At 50.9% G+C, this 7,250-nt stretch overlaps 1 pseudogene; it reads right to left on the bottom strand.

The window, feature by feature from the left end:
• Window positions 1-3,640: 3,640 nt before the first annotated feature.
• Window positions 3,641-4,336, bottom strand: LOC146754549 (protein MANBAL-like; annotated as a pseudogene).
• Between the last annotated feature and the right edge of the window lie 2,914 nt (window positions 4,337-7,250).

Below are 7,250 nucleotides of genomic sequence, written 5' to 3'. Positions count from 1 at the left end.
GACCTGCTTGAACAGTCAAAAATGGAAGAGAAAAACTGCTTGAGATAGATGCCTGGGAATTTGAGGACTTACCGCACAGTCTTTCTTTCCTTTCCTCTTCTGGGGAGGGAACCAAGTAACACCAGCCAGAGCTCACCCAGCTCACCGCTCCTCCTGCAGCCCAAGTGGCTGCCAGGCAGCTCCCTGCTACAGCTACACTTGCCAGGGAGCCTACAGAAATCCCCATTATCAATCGACTGAATCCCCATCTAATCCCCCGATCCTATTAACAAACACTGCCTTTATTTTGCTACCTCCACGGGGGCTCTTGGAGCCAATATCCCTCATGAGAGGCAAATTAATTAAGACATTGCACCGTTTCCTCTTTCCAGGAAGGTGGAGGTGTTCTGGCAGACATTTTGCTGCTTCCAAGTCAAGCACGGACACACGCATGCCTGAAAGTATGAGCTAACCACCTTCACACAGATCGAAGGAGCTGAATGGCCTCCCCTAAATGGGTCACTCTCGTGAACAGGCCATGGATGTCCTTGTGTTTCTACAGAGCTCCAGCAGCTTTCATAGTAAACACACAGAAAGAGGCAGCATGACTTTTAAAAAGTTATTTTTGTTTTAATTTGAAACAAAGATTATATGTAATTGGTGTGAGATATTTTTGTCATGTTTCTTTGTCCTGAGATCTCCAAGCAACTTCGGAATGCTTTTGTCTTGCATGCTTTGTTCTGTTCTCCTCATGCTGCCCACCTGACTCATCCACCAACAGCAAGGGAGATAAGCAAACGCGGTCCTTCTCACACTGATGGTTCCAGCAAATGTGCTGTTAGGCTTCTGGTAGAGAACAGACACAGCACAGCACTGCTGCCGGACCTGGGCTCACAATGCATTTGTCAATTGAGGATGTCAGTCTGTGTATGCAAAAGGATGGCAGACTTGCAGCCCCACCACAGAACCCTTTTCTTCAAAGCCACTGTAAGCCCTGTGGCACCTAACACAGCAGGTTTTCCTCCCGTTGACTCATTCATGATCAAACAAACCAAGCAGTGAGCTGGCATCTGGAAGCTCCAGATGCCTTACAGAGACTCTGTGGCTATGACACCACCTCTCTCCAGTCCCATCTAGCCATATTTCAGGCTAACACTGGACCGTCCCTGGCCCTGAAGAGACAGACCCTGAAGGAATGCAGTGTCTCCAGCTCTTACCATATATCAAGTCCCAAATAGGTGAAGTCCTCTTTGCTGCTAATGCATTGGAAGCCCTTCCCTTCCAACTTCCTTAGTTCCTCTCCGCAGTTCATGAAAGGGAAAGCACAGCCATGCCTGAAAAACAGACCACGCAGTCCGTTGCCATTGGTGCACCTCTGAGGAAGCATTCCAGGCGATTCTGCTGTCCTTTGTGCCTTCCTGCTCAAGCCCTTATCATTTCTTTTTGCTTTCCTTCTTGGATTTCTTGCTCAGCTGAGCAGCACTTGCCTTGGGTTTCTTCACCGTCTCCCAAGTCTTAGACTCAAAGCTCTCTGAGTCCTGCAAGAAGCAATTTGGAAACAGTCAGGGAGCTTTCTAACAACTGGCTGATGCCCAGCTCATTTCAGGCATTTATGTGAAAGCAAAAATACGTAAGTGCTGGGTATTTCCGCTGGAATGCATCTATATCAGGCTGAGCCTACATTTAGTAAGACTTGAACAGCACCATCCCTGCTTCCTCTGCATGTGTTTCTGGATGAGTGTGAATCCACACACAGCCTGTTACCACAGAGGTTGTTATAAGCTTAAGTGCCTAAATCATAGTATCATCATAGTATCATAGTCTCGTGCGGGTTGGAAGGGACCTTAGAGATCATTGAGTCCAACCCCCCGGAATTCGAGCCTCCTGTGTAGCAGAGCGGCACTTCTACCACTTGCGCCACAGGGGGGATTCGAACCCAGGGCCTCCGGTGTTGCAACGCGGCATTCCTACCACTTGCGCCACCGGGGCACACAAATCAGGCTTTGTAGAAAAGAAACACCCCCATTTTAACAGCAGGACAAAAACCAACACTAAACAACAATTATTCACACCAGAAAAAGGAGAAGATATCACAGAATCACCAGCATGTATTAAACCATTGAAAAAGTATTTCTGCCAAATTTTCTTCCTTATCATGTGTGAGACAAAAGGTAAGCCTCAAAACAGCAGTCAGAATGTTACGTTCAGAGCCTTTACACCAAGACCAAAATCCAGGCAGGGCACTGAAGGCAAAGCTCTTTTCACCTGGACTAACAAGGAATCCTAAGCTATAAAGTTTGTTTCCTTCAGGCAGATGACAGATCATATTTCAGCCATGGGAAATAAAGTCTAGTTATCTGGTAAAGACACGAGGGAACAGCACCAGTCTCATTGGAGAAAGCGCACACACACAGATTGCCTATTTTCATTAAATGCATTTGAGTCTAAATATTGCTTTAGCATCTTGGGTTCTAGCAGTCAGAGCTTGCCAACTGGAAAAGGACACACAGAAAATGCCAGAGCAAGATCTGCTAGCTTCAAGCTCCCAACACAGAGCACCAGATAATAGAGGGGCAGACATGCATCTGACAGTATCCTTTAATCAAAGAGTCCTGTTCAATCATCTCTAAAGTCACTGGGCTATTATAGTTCACATCTGTGTGGTTTCCCAAGGAAAGTGAGTTGGCTGCCTTTCCAAAGGCTGTAATCAGTGCACGGGGAGCAGCGAGGCTCTGCAGAAACAGAGCAACAAGCAGCTATTACTCAGGTTTGTAGATTGGTGCTGCTGAGAAGTGAACACTGATGCCTTCTGCTGTTCGAACCAAGGTAGTCTCCAAAGCCTGAAGCCTCTAAAACAAAGAAGCTCATCTGTACCTGAACCTAAGCATCATTCCTAAGAAATGGAGAGTGTCTCTTTTGTTTATTGTCATGTGAATTAATCACATGCACAGGAAATCATGGGGACAGTGCATATACGGAGAAAATAAGAAATAGAGCATATAAACAACCTAAACACAAACAAGCTTGTCAGTTCTATCACATTAATAGGACAAATGAGGGCCAGAAACCCCACACCTAACAAAGAGGTCATCATTCTCAAAGAACAAGCACTAGATATACAGTATCTACAGAAGTACAGAAGAGAGACAAGCTCAAGGCGCAGGGACACCTTTCTTCCTCCCATGCCACTTTTGTTTCTCTCGGCCCTTGGAGAACAGGGGATGCTCACAGTCCATCGCCAGCAGTTCCAGATGGGCTGAAAGGCCACCAGTTGGGAACACCAACACGGAAACGTGGGACAAGCAGCTCCATTTCCAGGGAGGGACGTGAAGCCGACCACTTCATGGCTCTGTGATTGCCAGCCCTAGCCAGGCGCGTTTTGAGCTGCTAATGAAAGAGGCAGCACCACTATTCATATGTTTGTTTTGCTTTAATTTGCAACAAAGAGATGCTAAATGCATCCAAAATACATTTCAATATGAAATCAAATAATTGGGATACTGGTAATGACTAAAGTTTCCTTAGTTCCTCTTCGCAGTCCACAAAAGGGAAAGCACGGCCATGCCTGAAAACAAGACCACGCAGTGTGTGTCCTTTGGTGCACCTCAGAGGAAGCATTCCAGGCGATTCTGCTGTCCTTTGTGCCTTCCTGCTCAAGCCCTTATCGCTTCTTTTTGCTTTCTTTCTTGGCTTTCTTGCTCAGCTGAGCAGCACTTGCCTTGGGTTTCTTCACCGTCTCTCAAGTCTGAGACTCAAAACCCCCTAAGTCCTACAAGAAGCAATTGGGAAACAGTTAGGGAGCTTTCTAACAACTGGCTGACAGCTGCTTTGAGAGCTCAAGTCACCTGACCGAGCAGCTTTGGGGGCCAGCACTGGAAATTGCCTTCCTGACCTCAGGGCACATTAGAAACTCCACCTTTGTCTAGTTCCCAAAAAACCCATGCAAACCAGAGCCTAAAGTCCTCTCTTGCAAGGCGGTCCATGCTGGGAGGGTGGACCCTCTGCCTGGCAGCTCACAGGGCTCAGCAGCAGCTGCAGGATAGGATGAGCTGGCACCTCAAGGCTGCTGGCGTGCAGAAGGAAGGACAGAACCAAGTGCGGCACTCTCAGCAGTGCCGGGGCACACTGCCATAGGCAACAGCTACAGACAGTTCCCTCCCAGCTGACTGCCTGAGCATTCCTACTAATCTCACACAGCGCTACTTACTGCCTTTGGGGACTTGGAAACTGGCAGGATGATGGCCAGCACACACAGGAGCTGGAAAAGGGCTCCAAACAAGAGTCCATAGCGCAGCACGTTCTCCATTAGGGTGGGCTCAGGGATCTCAGGTGATGAGAAATGCAGTTCAGCAGCCATAGAGCAGACAGCTGCTGCTCCACTGCTCTCACAGAGGCTGCCTGCTGTGAGGGGGGGAAAAATGGCATCGTTAGTGTCAGGCACTGCAATGGGGTTACTTCCTGCTAGCAAACATTTCCAGGCTGACTTAGAGAGTTGCTGGGATGATATCCAGGGCCTACTGACTCGCGAACAAAGAGGGACATCAAAGTTGCATTTCAGTTGCCTTTGTCCACCTGCCTAGGAAAAGACCCCTCAGCCTTCAGTACTGCTGCACTTGCAGGTGGGGGGAAGATAAGCAAGAGAGGACGGGTGGATGTCAAAGAAGGGAAGAGCTTAACAGACAAGAATAAACCTATCCCTGAGCTCCATTACACATGCGTGACCACTGCCTTATTAATATTAATACCAGTATTATTCACAGAATTAAAGTTTCCCATGTTCACGTACCTGGTTGTGGATGTGTTTGCTGTCTTGCTGCTGCTGTGCTCTACAACGCCAGCCACAGAAATAAAGCGTGAAGAAAGCTGATCTGTTGAAGACAGAGGAGTGAGCTGTGCTTAACCAACACTGCTTCAGAGCACGTTTACAGTAAGGCACACCTACCTTACAATGGCCACGCAGGAAGCTCCAGACACAGCTCCGGACTGTTTCCATGAAGCCCAATTGCATTTCACAGCCACTCACGCTCTGTAGCTCGACAATCTGCAACAGAAAAGTCACAAGATGCAAATCCCATCCCTCAGAGATGTCACAGACCTCCCCACTCATGGAGCAGTACTCATGTCATTGGGTGAGAAAGCAGACGTGTGCTTACCGAGTGAGCACTGTTTGCTGCCAGTTGCTGGTAGGACCCCACCTAACTCTAAGTAGGAACAGTAACCTACGCCTAACTCTAAAGCAGGAACAGAAACCTAGACCTAACAATAAAACATGAACAATAACCTATACCTAACTCTAAAACAGGAACAATCATCTGCTAACACTAAAACATGAACAATAACCTACTCCTAATTAAAAAACACTAACAATAACCTACTCCTAACAGTGCAACTAAACTTAACACTAAAATTGTAGTACAATGTGTAGAACAATAGAAATAGGGTTAAGATGGATCCAGGGGCCCTCAGAGGTCTCAAAGGAGGAGATGATGTTAAATGAAGCCACACGGCTAATGCTGGGGGCGAGGGCCACGCAGACGGTATGGAGCCCAGCGCCTGGACCAGCAATGGCGGAGCTGAGATGGTAAGGATGTGGGGCCTGGCACGGTGGTGTGGTGCCAGGCCAGCTGTGTCGTGGGCGGATCCACCTCCATGGGCTCATCAGGAGGTGGATCCACCTCCATGGGTTCATCAGGAGGTTGATCCACCTCCATGGGCTCCACGGAGGGGGTCACACGGCTGGTCCAGGCGCGATGGGAACGGGCTCTCTTGCCTGTCTGCTGCCTGATGGTCATGGCGGGCCCCCTCCTCCTCCTCTTCGACCCTGCGGTCCCCGGCTCCATCTTCCCACCTAAATCCTGGGAATCCTCCAGCCTCGCTCTCTTGGTTCCCAACATGGCTGTCAACGGCCGGAGCTCTAAGAGGCGAGTGCGTTGCGTGGGGCAGCGGTGACCAAGGTGACCAAGGTGACATGGCCAGGGTTCTAACATGGCAGCCGCACTGCTGGCACTGCTGGCACTGGCATTCCACAGGGCATGAGGAGGGGGCTGGAGGACAGGGCACGGCACGGGAGCCAGAAGGAACTGCCTGTGCCCAGCGAGCAGCCCTTCTCTCCGGCCAGCAAGAGGGCACAGAGGAGCCGGCCCTGAGCAAAGGGCCCTCGGCCACCTTCATCCTCCCCCTTCTTTGACAAGGGAATCTCTTGGCGCTGCTATACGCAGCATGCAGCACCACGTTGATGGGGCTCCTGAGCTCAGCGCCAACAACAGCAGGCTCCAAAGGGTACCTGACTACGCCAGCCTGCTGGGACACACCAGCTCTGCTCTCCATGTTCAAATCCAGAGCCTCTCCTTGTAATACCTCCGACTCAGTTCGCATTCCAGTCACTCTGATTACATCCCACGTCCGCACACTGTGCTGAAACACACACGGGGCCACGCTGCCTCACCGACCCTCAGTGGGGACCCACAGCCGTACAGCACCATCAGCACAGCAGAACCGGACCATGCTCCTGATGCTGCCACTTGTCCAACCACCCTCTCGCTGCCCCCATTCTGCTCAGGCATCCGGTCCCAGCAACAAACACCAGCACAGAACTGAAGCCCCAACTCATCCCGCTCACTGACAGCCAGAGCAAGGACATGTTACACACCTTCATTCAGCTCCACGCACTCGCTGGCACCGCACGCATTGCCTCTGCGTGCCGCAGCACCGCCAGCTCCTCCCCCGACATCCCTCCATGCCCCGCACCGCGGCCCGACCCCGTTGGCAATGCACAGCCCACTCCTCCCAGCTCCGATCACCTTCCTGGCGCCGCCACGCCGCCATGGCCCGGAACTGCTCCAGCCAGCACGAAGCGCTTCCTGCCCCTCCATCCCTTGCTCCTCCTTTCCCTTCACTTTCCATCCACACTCAGGATGCAGATCTCAATGGAGGTGGCTGCAGAAGATCATCTGTGCAGGCAATCAATGGCTCGTGCTGCGCTTCACTGCCTTGTGCTCTTCACTGACTGCTCTGCTGTGCCCTTTCCTAACCCTGCAGGATCAGGATGGCCTGGCTGGCTTTACTGCAGAACCTCATCATCTGAGTCTGAAGCCTTGGGGGAAAAGCTCAGCAGCTGCCAAGGGAAGATTTCATGCCGTGTCCTGCACACAGCCCAGCCCTCCCTGCTCTGCGCTCCTGGCATCCCCTGCAGCCCCTGTGCTGTGACCAACACGATTTGGGCTCAGGCCCAACACCCTCCCTGATGCCGGCCCTCCCCCATGCCCATGTGC

The sequence above is a fragment of the Coturnix japonica genome, chromosome W, assembly GCF_054131305.1.
Source record: "Coturnix japonica strain WE chromosome W, WE-NBRP24, whole genome shotgun sequence".
Lineage (NCBI taxonomy): Eukaryota > Metazoa > Chordata > Aves > Galliformes > Phasianidae > Coturnix > Coturnix japonica.
The sequence above is the reverse complement of the archived record's forward strand: the minus strand, read 5'-3'. Positions and strand labels throughout refer to the sequence as shown.